General features: G+C 41.4%; 1 protein-coding gene across 2 annotated transcripts in view; it reads right to left on the bottom strand.

Moving 5' to 3' along the window:
* CPPED1 (calcineurin like phosphoesterase domain containing 1) overlaps positions 1-19,868 on the bottom strand; it is a 103,100-nt gene that overhangs the window by 42,253 nt on the left and 40,979 nt on the right. The window lies entirely within an intron of this gene.

The raw sequence follows: 19,868 nt of genomic DNA, 5'->3' as shown, positions 1-19,868 counted from the left end.
ATCAGAATTGTCTTGTCATTTGCTGACAATGCAGCACGTAGAAAACAATGGATAGCTGTGAAAGGCTGAGAGCAAAAAATAAAGCCATTAAGCAAAAGTGACTCAGAGAAAACACAGGGTAAGAATGTTTGGTGAGACAGAATTAAAGCCACCTTAAAGTCATAATAGAGACTTCCAATTAAAAATAGTGTATTAAAAACACTTTGCTCTATTGCTTCCACAAATCTTACTGCAAAGATAGTGAATTCTCAAGGACAAAGATAGCAGGAAAGAAGAAAACCACAGAAATATGAAAACCAGGAAACAGATGGACAAGTGGGAATGGGATTAGCCAGCTTAGAAAGTTAAGTATTCAGCTAGCAGTGAGAAAGTCAATAAGCGACTGGCTTGGTAGAACCACTTCTGAAAACTCTTTGGAAGTATTTCCCAAAGTTAAATCTACATCTTCCCAACAACCCAGCAATTCCACTCCCGGGCCTGTAACTAAAGAAATGAGTGTGCAGCTTAGCTAAAATACATGACAGGAATGTCACAGCAACTTTATTCATAGTCCCAACGTAGAAATGACCCAGAAATCCATCACTGATGAATGAGTATATAAGTTGTGACATAATCATTAGGTGGATGAAGAACATCCCAGGCACTAAATGTGCCTGTCATCTCGGCTGCCAACAGAGGTGTCACCACTGTGAGCAGAAAAGGGGTCTTGGACTCCTCATTGCCATCCCTGCCCTGCCTGTCGTCTTGTCTGCAAAGAAAGGAGGCCCCAGAGGGAACCTAGGTGATGGGAAGGGTCAACACACACCACTGGCCCTTTGCGGAACATGACCTGACTTCCAATTCAGGACTCCAGATGCTCCAGCCCGCCTCCTACTCCCAAATCAAAAGGGTGTAGAAGTTATTGCTGCTGCATGGATTAGCATGGATGACTGTCAGACAGAATGCACAGGAAGAGAAGACTGAAGACTACCTACTGTATGACTCATTTTTATGAAAGTAAAGAACAGACAAACCCAATGACAGTGCATGAAGGTTACTGACACAGAAGAGGCAGGAGGGAGCCCTCTGGTGTGTGTATCTTGGTCTGAGTAGTGGTTAAGGGTGGATTTACACCAAGCTCTTCACTTCAGATAACTTGCATTTTTTACTTTATAGTAAACCTCAATTTTAAAAAAGTAAAGAAAATTAATTTTAAAATATCTGCTTTGTATCGTAGATGCCCTAAAGGCCCAGGAATTTGTGGTACAGGTAACCTTGGAAAAGGGGGTGAAAGACCTAAAACAGAGAGATGGCATGGAATTCCATGAAACTGGCCCACTGTCCTTCTCACTTTGGCAGAAGGCAGTTTTGGTTTTTGTAACAAGTAAACAGGGGATTCTGAGAGAGAGCCACCAGGTAGAGTTAGGGACAAGGTGCCATGGTGAAGACAGGAGGATCAAGATGAAAGGCGTTACCTTGTTCTTCCATTTGCATCCTAGAGCGCTCTCAATGAGAGCAGCCAGGCAGAGCCCTCCAGCCACAGGCAGGAAGAGTCTCCTCTGGGGCATCTAAGAATCAAAATGACCTGGAGACACCGTGGAACAGGGGAGCCTCACCACTATGGTGCAAGACCCCCTCACAGCATCCCATCAGCTTTGCGGTGCTGCATTCCTTTTTCACTGCACTCAGGCTGGAGCAGCTAACCGAGGATCATTAGATGCTTGAGGAAAGTCCAATAGGAAAGCCATGCCAAAACAATCAAAATGGGAGAAGACAGAGGCTATTTGGGGAGAAGGGGGGAAAATATCAATAATATTCTCAGAGAATGAAGATACTGCACTCATCAAACAATTACAGGATGTTACTTTTTAAAAAATTAATGACCAAAAAAGTTCTTGAAATTAAAACTATGGTAGAGGAAATGAAAATCTAGTAGAAGCTTAAAGATAAACTTGGGAAATATCTCAAAAAGTAGAATAAGCAAGGAAATGGGAAAAAGGAGATAATAGTTGAGGACCAGCATAGAAGCCCAATATCTGGAGAATATGAGTACCAGAAAATACAGAAAAACTCACAGAGGAGAATTTCCAATGAAATAATTCAAAAATATTTGATAGCTATGACTTTACTAAATGGATTAAGCAGATTCACACCATGGTTCATCACTGTTATTTCAGAACCCAGTATACAAACATAAAATACTCCGGTCTTATAAAAGGATCAGGAATCAGAATGAAACTGAGCATCTTAAAACCCTATTAACAAGCAAAAGCAAGGAACAGTTTCTAGCAAGAGAAACAGAATGTGCGAGAACAGTATGTGAAAGGAACACAGCCAGTATGGTTAGAGCCCAGAGTGGTCAGGGGAACGTGAAACACCTCGGCAGGCCGGCCTGATCCAGGAGAGCCTGTGGAACACCATGGGAAAGGGTCTGACTCCTGAGAGCAGCTCCTGAAGGGTTTTAAGCAGTGATGGTCAGGTTCAGGGCTGAAGTTTCACGTAATCTCTGTCTGCAATGTTCATGTTGCCCACACTATTTTCAAAGAATGAAAAGTTAGAAGATGGTCTAAGGGCTTACCCTTGCCTTACCAACGAATTCTATTATTCGTGTGAGGCTGTAGAGGCCAGAGGGGCCTCCTACGCCATGAAAGAAAAGAGATGCTGGAGGGCAGGATGGGGCTTGAGGTCACTAGGGCGGTGGCCCGACATGGAACAGTAGAAGGGGCCAGATGGAGGAAACACATGAGTAATTTTCTGTCTTCTTGGTCTTCACCCTCTCAGCGTCAGGGGGCATGACACATACTTGCAAGACTAAAGGATCTGGTTATTTTTTTAAAATAAAAAATCAGTAGCATCTTGTTCTATCAAGGAAAAGTTATGACAATAAGAATGATGCTTGTCAATGATAATTTGTTTGATAGACCTGCTAAGATAATCAGAATTTGAATTATTGTTCCCTTAGAAATGTTAGCAATTCAAGGCTCACCATAACATCCATGAGGTATTCTAAATGTCCATCAATAACAGATGGCATGATTTTTTTTTTTTTTGGAGGGGGGGTTGTTCTTTAAGCCATGAATATGAAATGGCACTCTTCCATCATAAATAATTTTCTATGGGGAGCAGATGTAAAGTTAAAGGCAGGAATAAAGGAATGTGCAACTCAAAGTTATGCTCATGTTCGATAAAGACTAATCTACAGTCACCATCAAACTACCCTCTAGCACCTACAGCCTTTTATCCACAACCTCCTCCACACAGCAGGAGAGGAATGCAGGGCTGGTTGGAAGTCACATTATTCTCTTTTCAAGACCAGCCTCTTGAAAAAGCCTGGCATCCCCACACAACAAGGCACTGCAGAGCAAAAGGGAAAGCAACCTGAAGTTCCTGTCAATGCTTTGTTAGAACTGGGCCTGAGGGCAGGACTCTCATGCACAAAGCCAGGGAAGTCTGGCAGGCTCTCTGTTAATGGACATCTGAGCTGCCTGCAGAGAAATTCTTAGACTGAGTCGATGTAATGTAGCCACTATTGCTGTGTTGGGAAGAGCCATCTGCAAACTCCAGACTCACTTTAGGTTGTTTGACAATAGTGATGACATCATACGCAGTCTAATAAAGGTACAGAGAAAGAAAGCAAAAGGTCAGAGGCAAAGGCTTTGGCACTCACTGGAAGAACACAAGGTACCAGCACTATTAAAAATTTTTTAAAATATTTTTTATTGATTTTTTTTTTTTTTAAGAGAGAGAGGAAGGGATAAGGAGAGATAGAAATATCTATCAGCTGCCTCCTGAACACTTCCTACTGGAGATCAAGCCTGCAATCCTGGAATGTGCCCTTACCAAGAATCTCACCAGTGACTTTTTGGTGCATGGGTCGACACTCAACCACTTTGCCACACTGGTCAGGCAAGGTACCAGTTCTTAACTCTTCGTCATAACATAGAGTTGGAATACACTCTGCAAATAAAATGTAGCAGCAGACTGCTAAAAAGTCACTTCTTAAACTACACATTCAACATAGAAGGGAATGCTGTCTTTTGAAGGAAATATATAAAATATCCTTATCTAAAAATATTTTAAGTCTCTCCTCTAATAAATTCTCATATTTGTAGCATACATCACATCACAGAGTAGAATAGATTATTTTCCAGGTCTTAAACCACAGAAATAAAAGAAACACAACAAACAATCTTTTCCCCATACTCGCTTTAGGATAAGCCCTAGCCACGGAAGAAATTACAGCAATGCCTTCCCCAAAACGTGCTGCAGTTACTTAGAACTCGAGTGGCCACCAGTATGGTTCTCTGCCGCTTCTGGGTTCAGAAGCTTGTGAGTCACCCTATTTGGAGGCAGTCTGGTCAGAAGGGTTGAGAATTGGAGAGGAGGAATGAGGATGGCTCAGTAGGAGACGTGTCTTTGCACTGTTGTCCTGATAAATCTGGACTTGATGTCAGCACCTAGCTTGCTGGGAAGGAGGAAATCAAGATACAGAAGATGAGCCAGGGAATCAGGAATCCATCATGGTGAACCACAAAATGAGAAAGATGATGGACATTTAAAAAGAGAAAAAACAATGCTGGAATAAAGGAGAGTTTGGCAGAGAGGGGAGTGTAGATAGCTTGGTATGCAAGCACACTAAACATTTACAAAGTCTTAATATTAAGAAGCTGATGCTGAAGTATATCTACCAAGAAAATGTTTCCAAAGGAAAAAAATGTTTCTATTGTAAAGTCTATAAAATAACACTGGAAATATTTTTACTTCAGGTGCGATGTCATTTTAGTGAGCATTTCACAATTGGAAGGGAGATGTGTTTTTAATGAAGGGACACCATGCAGCCATTCACAACGATCCTTGTAATAACAAGGAAGCTTGTTTATGTTACAGGAAGAATTGCAGCACACAGAACTGCAAATAATTTATGAACTCAGCTATGCAAAAAATGTATTTTTTTTTAAGATTAGGAAGGAAATATGCCCAAAATGTTACTAGTTATTATCTCTGGGTGGTATAGAACTGAATGATTTTTCTTATTCTTATTCCCAATTTTTTTTTCAATTAAACATCTATTACTTATATAATCACAAAAATCCACACATATTATTAAAAAAAACAAAAAAAAAAAACAAAAAAAAACAACGCACACACACATCATGGAGCAGAAATAAAATCTCTCTGAATATTTTAGTTCATAAATATATAACTGTAAGTTGTGGACATGAATATAGATCATGGTTTCATTTATTCTAAAACAAGAATGAATGCTGGGATTGTCAGGAACAATAAATGGCAAAAGCTCCTGGCAAAGTTCTCTACCTACTTAAATAGGAAGAGATCATGTTCAGGCGTCTTCAAACTACGGCCCGCGGGCCACATGTGACCCGCAGAGGAGTCTGATCCGGCCCGCCAGGTTTTTTGGGCAGTGAGCGCAGCCGAGGTGTTACAGTAGGAATTAGTAGTTCATATAGTCCGGCCCTCCAGCTCTCTGAGGGACCATGATCTGGCCCCCACTTTAAAAAGTTTGAGGACCCCTGAAAATTATTTAGAGTGCTGAGAGTATGGCCTAACTGCTGGGTAAATGCTTATTAAGTAGCTTACATACATGGCCCTGGACTAAAAATTATAACCCAGCTCATAAAATGAATGTCACCTTATTAGAGCCAAAATACAGTTGCAATATTATTAGCAAACTAATTTTGCCAAGAGGTTTAAGGGAGAAGCTAAATTCTGGCAGGCTAAAATTACTGTCCCTGGCAGAAACATGTCAAATGTGGGAGCTTTCACAGGATCAGACATGGTTGTTCTGGGAGACAGTGACGCATTAGGGAAGGCAGGAGGGAGGGGGTTTGAGTCTGAGTCCTGGTTCTGCCCCTTACATAGCTACACAACCTTAGGCAAGTCATTTACTCTCCCTAAGATTCCTTTTCTTACCCCTAAATAAGTATAATGTCTAAATTGCCAGGGCTGTCATGAGAATATGCAAGTGTGTAAATAGAAGTGACTAGCAGAGAGTCTGGCTCAAACCAGACAATGAATGAATGAACAAATAATCAAAGCAGGTGAGCTTTCCTCCTTTTTGGTATTGTCTACAGATACCAAAGTACTTGTTCAGTACACGCTGGAAGAACAGTGGTGGGACAGAGCCCTATTGGTGGGCCAGTCCCACTCCCATTCCTCCCTTTTCCACCTCCAGTATAGAGACTGGAAACACTACACACGGTTCCCCAGACTCCTTTCTAGCTAACAGTGACACTAGCAGAATCTGGCTCAGGGAATTCCCAGGAAACTTCTGCTATCTTGAAAAGGGGGTCAGATGTCACTGGTATGGCCTCCCAACCTTCCTTCTTCTCTTAAAGATGGAGGAGCCTTGTTACTATGAGAGAAAAATAAGCTCCACTTTATTTAAGCTACTTTTTGTCTAAACTTGCAAACACATTGCCAACAAATACATTCTGAAAGAATACAAACCATGAATATAATTAGGACTGGTCCTTGCTCTCATGAGGACAATAAAAAGGGCTCACAAAGAAATGTAAAATTATAATGTACTATTAGTGTTATGAAGAAGGGGTACTTGACATTCTCTCCTTCATATGCCAGGGGTTTTGAACCAGGGTGTGATGTAGTGTATGAGAGGAAGAGAGAGAGAGAGAGAAAGACTGAGAATACATATCTGTGGTCAGGAAAGCTTCCTGAGAGATCACAGTGATACTGGGGAAGGAGGGGGACTGGTGGGGAGAGAATTCTCAGCAGAATGAATGGCAGGTGCAAGGCCCTGTGGCAGAACTGAAGAGTGTGAAGTGTGAGATCTTGAACATGACAGCAGCTGCTTCACAGAGGGCAGGAAGAAGTGTAATACAAGATCAGACATGGGAGGTGGGCAGGGGCAGACTTCTTTCAACCTTGTGCTTATTTTAAGTATTTAGTTGTCTTTCCCCTCCAAGAGCAAGGAGAAGCAACATAAGTGAGTTTGGCAAAGAAGTGATGTTTTCATTTTGGATTTGGGTGTAATTTATCTGGTGGTGTGGTGCATGACAGAGAGACTGAGGATACATATCTGTGGCCAGCATGGCTAACCAGATAGCCAATATCCATTCTCCCTTCTTCCTTGCCATTAGAAACCAGATTTTGTTTGGGGAAGCCACGTGCCATGCCCGGCTAAAGGGCTAAGACTGGTCCAAGCCAATAAGCACATTGCTCTTCCCTTTTTCCCAAGACTCCCTGGAGTCCAGGAATGGTTATGTAACCTGGATCTGACTGATGGGCCTCAGAAGAAGTCTAGTTGGTGGTGGGGTGGGGTGGGGGTGAAGGTGTGTATATAGACACAATCTTAAGGACGTGTTTGCTTTCCTGATAAGAGGGGCCCATGTGATCAACACAGCCATTCTGAGAGCACGAGACAGCCCACAGGAAGATGAGAGCCAGTGTGCCAAGGATGATGAGGCTTCAAGTCAGGAAGACCTCAGGTCCCCAAGGTACGGCTGGGAGGTGAACTGAGGACGCCTATTTGTTTAGGCTGCCAACGTGTGCGTGGCCTGTTAGCTGCAGCCACACACTTTCCTAAGTGATGTGCAGTCTTTTCTTATTTGGCCAAAGGAGAAAAGGCTACGGATCCACAGTTCACCGCGCCTAGTAAGGGGTGTGCTTGGCAGCTTTAAGGAGTCGGCACTGTCCTGGGTAACATTCCCTTTCCAAAACCAGAACTGCCTGACGCATCAACAGAATGGGAACCAATTATGAAAAAAAAAATATATATGTGACTATAACTAGCTGGATGGTACTTATAATGGAGTGGGCAGGACACCAGACGAGGTAAATCATCAGAAGAGCTGTTCTGCCTCATAAATGGCACCAGGGGCCCTCAGAATGGTTTTATTCCAGACTTTAAAAATGGACTATAAAATGAATCTTCCTTCGATGCTTTTCTATAGAATAAGTGAACGGAGACGAACCTGTTGATGGAGAGCTGCGGAGAATCACATGTGAGCATGAGAGGGGGCAGTCATTACAAGTGATAAAGGGACTCCATTCACTGGGGTGCAATTTAAGGTGTTCTAAGCTCAATTCAGAGTTTTTGAAATGGCATGATTATTGCTTCCCTTCATCAAAGGAAGAAATTGGTTGGACACTATTGATCTGTTCACACAAGCCACACAGAAAAAATCACTATGGAAAAGCAGGTAGGGTATATGAATTTCTACAGGACAAGAGACACTCATGCCCAAATAGGACACCTGTTGGAATTCTGTGAGCGGGTTCAGTTAACTATTCTGCAACTTAAAATTTCTAGTATACAATGCCAATCACTGTACATGTGCTTACCTATGGTCAAAGTGACAGTATTTAAAAATGTGACAAAACAGAGATTTTCTTATAAACACATGAATAGAGAAATATATAAAAATGACCATAATACTTTAGCAAGAATATTTTAAATAACTGCAGACAAGCCTTGAATTTTAATAAAATCATTTATCAAACGATGAACTACTACCTAAAGAAATATTACATGAATAAAGGCAGCTAGCTGAAGACCTGGCCTGCAGCATCAGAAATCAGACAGTGACACGTGCCTACCAGTTCGGGCTGCTATGACCCAGTGCCACAGGCTGGCTGGCTTAAAAACAACAGAAATTGATGTCTCTCGGCTCTGGAGGCTGCAAGTCTGAGATCAGGGGCCAGCAGGGAGGGGTTCTGGTGAGGCTCTCTCTCAAGGTACAGAGGTTTGACTTCTTGCCGTGTCCTCCCTGGATGGACAGAGAAGTGAGAGCTCTCTAGGGTCCTTTTCATAGGGGCACTAATCCCAATCATGACGGGTCACCCCTATGATCTAACCACCTCTCAAATACCCCCACCTCCTGATACCATCACATGGGGGTTAGTGATTTAAACACTAAAATTTTTGGGGAACACAAATATTCAGTCCATAGCATGACACAAAGGCAGGAATGCTAAGTATATTAAATAATTCTGGGGTTTTAAATTCTCAGCAAGATCAAAAAATCATAACTAAGGATATCAAAGGAACTATAAATAGTACAATATGATTTTAAAAAGTCCTGATTGCCAGTCTTAAGTAGATATGGGTAAATTTATTTAATGATTTTCAAAAACACAAAATATGCCTGCCTAAATATGTAACTTTCCAACAAATGAGTATTGTACTTTACCTATTCCTTTCTTATGGTTATTAATGACCATTCATTAAGTGATAAAGAGTGTATGCCAGGCAGTATATAAAACACCAGGAAGGGATGGGCATTTAGATGTTTTAATGAAGAAACTAACATTTAGGAATAGAAATATTGCTAATATCTACATCTCAGGACTATTTTGGTATCCTCAGGGAAAGAATAGCATGCTGGGGTCTCCAAAGATCCACCCCCTGGTTTGATGATTCATTGGGAGGATTCATAAGACCCAGCACATGTTACTCCTGGTGTGATTTATCCCAGCAAACGACACAGACCAGGATCAGCAAAGGGTCAGGTGCATGGGGCAAAGTGTGCAGAAAAGCAGGTGCCAACTCCCAAGAGTTCCTTCCAGTGGAATCTCACAGGATGTGCTCCATTCCTCCAGCAAGGAGCCGTCCACCAGGGAAGCTCACCAAAGACTTCTTACTGGAGGCTGGTCACAAAGGCAGCCTCTGCCTGGCATAGACAGACTACTCATTAAGTGGTGCTAGGGAAGCTGGTAATCCCAAAGAAACATAAAATAAAATAGGGACCCTATTGCTACCATACACAAAAGTCAGTTCCAAACAAATTAAAGATGTAAGTATTAAAGACCTTTTAAGCTTTTGGAAGAAAATAGAGTATCTTAACAACCTCAGGGTAAAGAATGATTTCCTAAACAGAGAATGCACTGAGCATAAAAGAAATTGGACTACATTAAAACTTAAAACTTCTGCTCATCAAAAACAAAATAATCTAAAAAATGAAGATAGTTAAATCTAAGAAAAGTTAGTAACAACCAATATAAGCTGACAAGAGATTAATCCCTAAAACACATTAAGAACTATTCTAAATAACTAAAGAAGCATCTATATCTCAAGAGGGGAAAAAGGCTGAGATGAACAGGCCGTCCACAAAGTCAGATGACTCCACATGCGAAAAGAAGTTCTTTGGATTTTTTGTCATATGCCCTTAATGCCTAACTGAAATGCACACGGGAGGCTTCAACAGTACTGCTCATGTTTTATTTTGTAAGGTGGTTGTGTACTCATGTTATTAATCTTTAGCCTGTTTCTCGTGTTCTTTATGTTTTTTCAGTTTTTTAAAATGCTGAAATATTTAAAACTTTAAAAATATGTAGCTTAATACATAATTCTCAGTAAGATTTTGAAGACTCATTAGTAAAATGTATGAGAAATGCCCTCGGTAGGCAACTCAGTAAATAAACTGAGCTGGAAATAGTAAGAAAACTTCTTAGAGTCATCAAGCTAATAGAAAGTAGTAGACCAGAATTCAAACCCAGTTTTGCCTGCCCTCCAGGGCCAAGCATTTCCCATTATACCCTAAATTAACGAGGAGATGAATACAAGTTTGCGTTGAAGATAAAGTCTTTTTATAATAAACTAGTTCTAGTTTGTAAAATCAAACACAACAGGAATAGATAAGAGGTTAAAGACTATTTTAAAATTAAAGGGTTTAATTTTTCTTTAAGAAAATCTATTAAAAGAACATCATAGATTGTAATTGAAGTTTGATGAAAAACATCCTTTGGATCTTAAAAAACCTACCTGATGCCAGTTTATAACATAAACGTGTTCCAATTGCAATGAGTTGCTAGCCTGGATAAGAAATGCTCATGTTACCTATTACTATCACACAAATAGGGCAGCTTTGCTTCATGCTGACAGCTCCGACTTAATTCTTCCTAAATGCCTTCTGTTCAACCAGTTATCTTCAGATTGGTGGGGAGAAATCAACTTGTGTCAGTTTTAAGTAGATCAAATTTATTGAACTCTGAAAATCAGTTATTTGAGGGCAATGCTGGTAGGCAGATATATATATATGCCTAAGTGACCCAACAACCAGTTGACCAGTTACTGTGATGTGCAATGACCACCAGGGGGCAGACGCTCAACACAGGAACTTCCCTCTGGTGGTCGGCGTGCTCCCATGGCCAATCTCCCATGGCGATGGCCCCAACTGAGGGGCTGGCTGGCCAACCTCCTGGCAGTCCTCCCCCCTGACCCTGGGGCCCCCCATTGGACTCAATCAGGACTGGGTGAGACTACCCCGATCACCCTGATCTCTGGCCAGGCTGTGGAACCCCACCTGTGCATGAATTCTGAATCCATGCACCGGGGCCTCTAGTAAATTAATAGAGATTATATATAATAATATGTAAAAAGTGTGTGTGTGTGTGTGTGTGTGTGTGTGTGTGTGTGTGTGTGTGTATCTGCCTATGTATGAATACCAACTCCAAATTCTCTTGCCTTGCAGAGTTACAAGCTAAAGACAGACACCAAAATGAAATTAGAGCAAATTCAACTAATCTGCACCATCAAAAATCTATACAGTGTGAATTTGTTAAAATTTTTTATTATTCTACTTATATGTCAACTACCAATAATATTTCTTTGAAAAATTTCTGAATTTTTTAAAAAACCTTGCAGACTGAAACTTTATGCTCCTATCCCTAATTCATATGTTGAAATCCTAACCCCGGCTGGATTTAAGAGAAGTACTGGTCATGGGGTAATTAGATCATAAGGGTGGGGCCCTCACCAATGGGATTAGTTAGTGCCCTTTAAGAATAGACCCAAGAGAGCTTGTTTCTTTTCTCAGCTCTCCACCATGTGGGGATCAAGACAGTGGCTGTGTGCAATGTTGGATGAGGGCTTTCAGCAGATACTGGATCTGCTTTATCTTGGACTTCCAGCCTTTGAAATTGTGAGAAATAAATGTCTTGTTTAACCCAACCAATCTATGATAATTTGTAGTAACAGCATAAACAGACTAATACACATGCTAAAAATGAAAATGCCTTAAAAAAGATACCATACTCCTGACTATCCTCAGGGCTTTCTTGTCTCTGCATCTTGTTCATGTGGCTCTCTGAGGAACTGTATTAAAGGGCGGCAGCATTAAAAGGTTGAGAACACTGCTCCAGGGGGTCCAGGCAGCAGAGGTGGCATGAGTGAAAAGCAGTTTGCCTTCAGGCAGGCTTCACTCCTTCAGGATAACCTACTAAACCAGTCCTAATGCAAACAGTATGACAAGTCCTCCTAGCATGCTGTCAGATGACAGATTCCAACACTGACTACTTATTTACAGAAGATGATGGTGTGTCAGAGCATTTGGCTGAAAAGACCATGTTTCCAAATCAATTTGGTATATAACTAGGGCTTCTCTAAATCATAGCAAAATATATGGCAACGAAAGGCAGGAGAGGAACTAGTCATTTAGGCAAACCGTGTAATCAAACATCCACTTCTCTTCATAAGGCTCCTGGCTGTTGCTGATTTTCTGTGCAAGCTTTTGGAGTATTTTGAATAAGAGCTGGAAAGTCAAAGAAAGAAAAAACACATACAAAACCCCCGTTCCTCACATTCCTGTTTCCTTCAGGAAAGAGACAGTATTACTATGTGGTCCAGTGTGGTGTCACCTGATAAATGAAAACTCCACTCCACCAGCACCAAGGTCTGCCACAGGCCTGTAATTTATGATCCTGTTTAATCCTCCAAACATCCCAGGAATATGGATATCACCCCCACCCCTGACTTCCAGATTAGGAGGTTGAGGTCCTTGCCCAGGGTCAAACAGCTCCTAAATGACAGTTTCAAAACTTGGGTCTGCCTGTCTCCAAAAGCTTATATGAGCACCTATGCTTTGAGCACCTACTATGTGTCAGATACTGTGGTAGCTCTGGGATATTAATGGATAAATAGCAGAGAACGTGTCTTAAAGAGGTATACAAGTTGGGAGGAAATATAAAAAGCAATGCCACTAACAATTATTACAGTTACAGAGGGCTTATCAGGTGCCAGATATCATGCAAAATGTTTCCCAATCCGTATTTCAGTTAATCCTCCCACAATCTATTGATATAGCTATTATTTTCCATGTTTTATGGGTCCTGAGGCTTGGAGAAGCAAAGCAACTACACCGAAGTCACAAGGTTAATTAGTGATATTTCTGATTCCCAAACCCAGACTATTTAGCTAGACTGACAAATGCAGCCCACACACAGTACCACATTAATGAAGTAGATGGACAGCTGAGTTTACAAGTAGAAGGAATCACTAAAAACCGGTACTCGTGGAGAAGTTTTCAAGAATACAGGAAATGGTGATGAATCCCAAAGGAAGATGTGGTGACCGATGACCATGACAACAGCAACAACTTGAATGTGATGGGGAGGGAAGATGGTCAGCCACCATTTCTTCAATGATTATTTTGTGCCAGCCCTTTCACGTTCATTACCTTACCCTATCCCATAAAAAACCTCTGGTGTAGGCACCCTTATTAGCTTCATTACATAGAGGAGTGGCTGAAAGTCACATGGCCATACAGGATAGAGCTGGGACTCGAACCCCTGCAGAAAAGACAGATGATATCACTGTGCTCTTAATTACCACATCATTCTGCCCCTTTGCTAATGCAGTTGAAGAAACAAACATGAGGAAACACACTCTACCTCCCAATGGGAAGGCCTTAAAGTCATGTTACAGGGTGAGAACACGCGGAGGGTTTGGCCTACTAAACCAGTCCTAATGCAACCTTTCCAAACATTATAACAAGTCCTCCTAGCATGCTGTCAGATGATGCCAGATTCCAACTCTGGGTACTTTCTTACAGGAGATGATGGTGTGTCAGAGCATTTGGCTGAAAAGACCAAGTTTCCAAATCAATTTGGTAGATAGCTAGGGCTGCTCTAAATCAGAGCAAAATATATGGCAATGGAAGGCAGAAGAAGAACTAGTCATGTAAACAAATTATGTAATCAAGCTAAGAAAGAATATGACCATCCTGTCCAAAATCTTAGCATCACTGTTTTAGACTATGGCCATTTTGTTAGAACATTACAGGGGTGATAAGCCAAGCACATGACACAGTGACAGTAGGACAGGTGGACAATGGAAGGGACAATGTGACGAGGGGCCCTCCTGTAGGTAGAAGGCAGCTGGCTACAAGGAGGGTAGGCAGAGCTTGGTAAGGGTAGTTGGGGAGGAAAAATATCTCAAGAATGAATCCAGATAGTTCCCATAATTATGACTGAGGGAATAATATTACCACCAAACAAAAAGAAATCTCCAAAAAGGGGCTGAATTTGGTTTTCACATAATGAAACTGAGGGGCGAGTGGAACAACCAGGCAGATGTGCCTAGGGAGAAGCACAGAGTGAAATCTGGGAGGCAACTAGAAAAAGTGGTTGTAGAAGCTTCCTTCAGTCAGTTCTTTGTTGCAAACAATTGACTCTGGCCAGATAAAGAGAGAAGCATATTAAAGGATTTCAGGTAGCTGTGAGTTTTAAAGAAAGCTGGAAAACCGGGTTTTGAGGCTGAAGGGGCAGAAGCTGTACCTCAAATCACATGCAAAAATGCTTCCAGGCAGAAACACTGACCTAAGCACAGATCACCCCACTCCCAGCCTGCCCACTGTCACTGTGATGGCGATTGGATGCTGCCGCTGCAGGGTGGATGTACCTGTGAACTTCCTCAGCGGGATGAATCCTGCCTTCTCTGTGTCAACAGCTGAAGATTTAAGATCTGCTTCAGGTGTGCCTGCATGGTCAAGACCAGGTCACATGCCTGAGTCTAGCTGCAAGGGAAGCTGGAAAGAACATCAGGGTATCTAGCTTCAATCACAACAGGTAGTTTCTGCCTCCCTCCAAGGCACATATGGGAGGGAAAATAGAGTTCAATGGTACTAGAAGGTCAAGAATGATAAATGTCCCTTGCAATACATGTTCTCTTCTAAATAATTGCTTGTTAATTTTACATGTCTCCGAATGAACAGAGTTTAAGATGGCAATGTTAGTAGAGTAGAAGCTGCTATGCCGATGGAATTGATTTTTCATGCTGTGGGGGAACCAGTGGTCCCGGGATGGGCTGTCAGCAGGCTGAGAAAAGCAAATCTGTCTTCGGTTCCGAAGTGCAGCAAATCTCCTGTAGCATGTGGCAAGTATGGGACTCTGGGACCATTTTTAATTTACTGATAAGTGAAATTTTAAAATGTGACATCTTTGAGTACTGCTGCCCTGGTCTATTAAACAAAGAGAAGCAATTCCCATGCCAATATCACCCAATTAACCTGATAATGCTGATGGAGTCCAGGGCTGTCAGGATGGCCTAGATTGCAACTGAACAGCACCTGTTTCCACTTCCAGACACATGACTTCACCCTTACACAGGGGCAGAGACAGATCATTTTGAATTTTGTAGATTTATACCCGGAAGCACACCTGGGGCCGTCTGTCATCAAATTCTAGTTGGGAACCTTGTCCTTCCACTTCAGCACCCTCTCTCCCTACTTTCTGTGCAGGCGAGGCCGTCGCAGGGCACGAGTAAAGGATTCACTCTGGCAGGGCTGTACTGAGGGTCCATAGAGGAGTCCTGATGGTGGTGACTCCACAACTCCATAAATATACTGAAAACCCTTAATTGTACACTTTATGTAAGTGAATTAAACAGGGTGGGACAAAAGTGGTGTACATTGTTTGTGTTGAAAATAATACAATAACTGATAAATAATAATACAAGAATAAATGATTTCACATATTCAGAACTGTACACCTACTTTGACCACTCTGTATGATATGGGAATTACATCTCAGTAAAGCTTTTATTGAAAAACAGCTAGTAGATGTAATTTTAGTTATTGGATCGTACTAAACGCAAGACAATGTTTTAAGCATTTTTTAAAAGTTTTATGAGAAACCTATAAATAGGTACCATTATTACCTGCATTTTACAGATAAGAAAACTCAGCTGTGAAGAGATGAGCTAGTGTGCCCAAGGTGACAGGGATCCAGGATTTCAATGTAAGCAATCAGATTTCTCAGCCATGTTCTGAACAGCTACACATGTACAGGGGTGCAGGCTCAGACAGGGGCCTGGCAGCACTTGTCATAACAGAACACGGGACACACATAAATGTCCACCAGTCGGGAACAGTTTGAACACATCCGGTATCCTGTCCACTGAAAAGAGGGAGGACCTGTATATGCGCTGCCATGGAGAGACAATGGAAACATCGTAACCAGATGATGTGTCTTTCTTGCTCCCATCTGGGCTTTTTACAGAACACTATCTGTACAGAAGCGTGACAATTTTTTGTCCTCTTTCATGAAAAACTAATAACTGGTTTTCTCTGAGAAGTATAATAGATCAGTGGTGGCAGAAAGTCTAACTTTTTCTCTGAATACCTTCTGTTTGATTTGACTTGGTTTTCCAAACTCTGAGCATGGCAATCCTAATCCAATTTCAGGAAAGCCTTCACTAACCCACTAGACCGGATCAGGGCCCCACACTGCATCTCCTCATCTCACCACTTACCACACTGGGGCCACTTGCTCCCAGTGTCACTCACAAAGGCCACCATTTCATTCCATTTGCATGGCATTTTCTTTCCTCTCTCACCAGCCTCTAAGCTGCCTGAAGACAGGCACTAAGCTGGTTTCTTACTAAGCAGTGCCAGGCACATAAGCAGACCCTCCACAATGAACTGCTATTATCCACAGACAAACAAATGAGTAAATAATGGATTAAGGTCAAATTATCTGACTTCAACCGCCACAGTCCAGGGCACAAGCAGTGATTGGTGGGTCAGAGGGCACTAGGACTAGAGACACAATGGAACAAGCAGCCTTGAGTGGAACTTAAGAAAATAATTTAGTACTTTGATTACAAACATGTACTTTCACCCTGGCTCCTATGGCTCAGGTGATTGAGTGTCGTCGGCCTGTGTACCAAAAGGCTGCTGGTTAGATTCCCAGCCTGGGTACATGCCAGGGTTTCGGGTTCAATCTCCATTAGGGGGTGTGCAGAAGGCAGCTGATGGATGTTCCTCATATCAATGTTTCCCTCTCTCTCTAAAAATCAATTAAAAAAACACATATCCTCGGGTGAGGATTAAAAAAAACCACATCTACTTAAAAACGCATACACATTTACTTTAAAAAGAACATTCACTTTCTTCTACTCCCATATAATTTATGGAACCATAGTCCTTTCCATTTCAAACCCTTTCCATTACCTTTTCCTAATTAATTGAGGTATGTAAATTCATTGATCTGAAACCTTGCAAGTATAAACATTTACTCACGTAGTGATCCAGGGCCCATTGCTAACAGATCAAGCTTAATCAGGTTCTACAGGTTTTTAAATTACACACGTTATTAAACAAGATCCATTTAATTTTGCATCTACCTGCTACAGCTTATTACATTGGCTGCTCTCGGACATTTAGAGCAACTCACTGTTGAATCTGTACTATGAACGACCTTAGGATACAATTAATAAAGTAAACTGTTTGACATAACGAGGCTCTGGTATGATATAAAATATACTTTAATGTGCTTGGGGAAAAAAGATTAAGGAAGGTATATTATCCAAATGAAATTTCTAAAGATGCTACCTTACATATCAGTATAAAATTTCTTCGCAAGAATATTTATGGATTATGACAGCAGTATTTCACCCAAATAATTGTATTAAGAAAGGAGTAGTAAACTTTTTATAAAACCCAAATAATATATATTAAAAAGAACCTGCCAACAGTTCCACTAAACTATTTAGGAACTGAAGGGAACATCAAATTCCAAACATGCGGCGAGTTTCTACATTCTGGCAGTTGCACAATGGGTGTCCTCAGCTGTCTGGGCACTTAAATGTGCTCCATTTTCCATCCTCATTGTTTTTTTTCATTTCACATTCTGATCACTTGACCAATTACTTGATAATTAAACTCCTTTGGGATCATGCTCCTTTTTAGCATTTCATTTGTTGCAGAAAATAGGCCCATCAAAGAGGTGAAATGTTCCAATTCTAGAAAATGAGTGTTCGCAGAAAAAACAATGAGAGAAAAGATGTAAATATTCCCATCAGCTAAGCAGAAGCTGGAAAGACAGTAGTTTTGTCTACACTATATCTGTTTGCCAGGGGATCTGCAAGTTTCCACAGGAAAGGGGGTTGGGGAGGGTAGAAGTGGGCTCCAAAGCTATCCTGCTCTGAGGGCTGGCCCAGCATCTCTAAGCAGACCATCACGCATTCTCTACCAATGTCCCCTACAGTCCGATCTGTTCCAAGGGAAAGCATCCCTAGATGGGAGTTGAAAACAAGAGCACTGAGATCATCAATGATTTTTGTTCCTTGGCTCCTCATCCTTCTTTTGAGTCACAGAACCCTTAAAAGATATAATGAACGCTATAGACCTTTTCCCCCCATCACTCCCCAAAGCACCTATGCAAATACACTGGATTTTGCCCGGTTTTATTGATCCCCCTAGCCGGATGGAGCCTATTCATGGACCTGGAACCCAGATTAAGAAACCTGCATCTAGAATTCCCCAGTTTGTTATATTTCTTAGTGCCCCAGAAGGGAATCCTCATAAAAATTGTCTTTTAAATCTAAGATTTTCTATGAAAATCTGTGTCTCTCTTAGATATGGGTATAATTTTGTTTCTTTGACAACTCTCTCTTTTCTCCCTGGCTAAACTTGCATCTTATCAACCATAATGGCCCTGTGGGCTCTGTCTCCCTCCCTCTGTCTTGATTTCCCATATGAACCTATATTTTCTTTGGTCCTGATTGGTCGATTCTTATATTTTTCCACTGTGTGTTTCTGTTCATTTTAAGCCTTCTCAAATGCCCCATGGAACAAAAACATAACACAAGGATTTCTCAATTTTCAGTTTTTGATCCAAACTCTAGAAACTAAAGAGAAAAAATATAGAAGGTGTTGTTTTTCTTAATCAAAAGACAATTGTTAATTACCTGCTGTTATTCAGCTTCAGTCATTTATTTTCATTAAATAATCAAACGTCCACATTTTTCTAGCTACAATTAAGAAGCTTTTAGCCTTTAATTAAAAGTAGACATTCTGCATTAAGTTTATACTTTGGTCAATTATAATATCCACATATTGACTATAAAGAGACAGCTCCAACAAGTCAAATAAGAGTGTCCATATGTACACACAGAAAGGGCTCTTTCCCTGGGGCATGGGGATCTGTGAATCCAGATGGGGAAAATCTACATTTTCACTAACCTCTAGCTCAGGGGTGGGGGACCTTTTTTCTATCAAGGGCCATTTGGGTATTTACAACATAATTCACAGGCCATATAAAATTATCAACTTAAAAATAAGCCGCCCTGCCCTGACTGGTTTGGCTCAGTGGATAGAGGGTTGGCATGCAGACTGAGGGATCCCAGGTTCGATTCCAGTCAAGAGCATGTACTTTGGTTGCAGGCACATCTCCAGTGGGGGGTATGCAGGAGGCAGCTGATAGATATTTCTTTACTCATCAGTGTTTCTAACTCTCTATCCCTCTCCCTTCTCTCTATATAAAAAAAAAATCAATAAAATATATTTTTAAAAAGTAATAATAAGCTGCCCTAGCCGGTGTGGCTCAGTGAATAGAGCATCGGCCTGGGGAATGAAGGGTCTCGGGTTTGATTTCCAGTCAAGGATACATACCTGGGTTGTGGGCTCCATCCCCAGTAGGGGGCATGCAGGAGGCAGCCAATTGATGTTTCTCTTTCATTGATGTTTCTATCTCTCTCACCTCTCCCTTCCTCACTCTCTAAAGTCAACTAAAAAATCAATAAAAAAATAAGCCTCCTATATTTGGTCAAACATTTAATTTACTTATCCCTAATGTCGTGGCAAGGCCAGGGCAAATGATTTCATGGGTCTTATACAGCCAACAGGCCAGAC

Source organism: Pipistrellus kuhlii, unplaced genomic scaffold, assembly GCF_014108245.1.
Source record: "Pipistrellus kuhlii isolate mPipKuh1 unplaced genomic scaffold, mPipKuh1.p scaffold_m20_p_4, whole genome shotgun sequence".
NCBI lineage: Eukaryota > Metazoa > Chordata > Mammalia > Chiroptera > Vespertilionidae > Pipistrellus > Pipistrellus kuhlii.
Note: the sequence above shows the minus strand (reverse complement) of the source record. Positions and strands in the feature narration are given on the sequence as shown.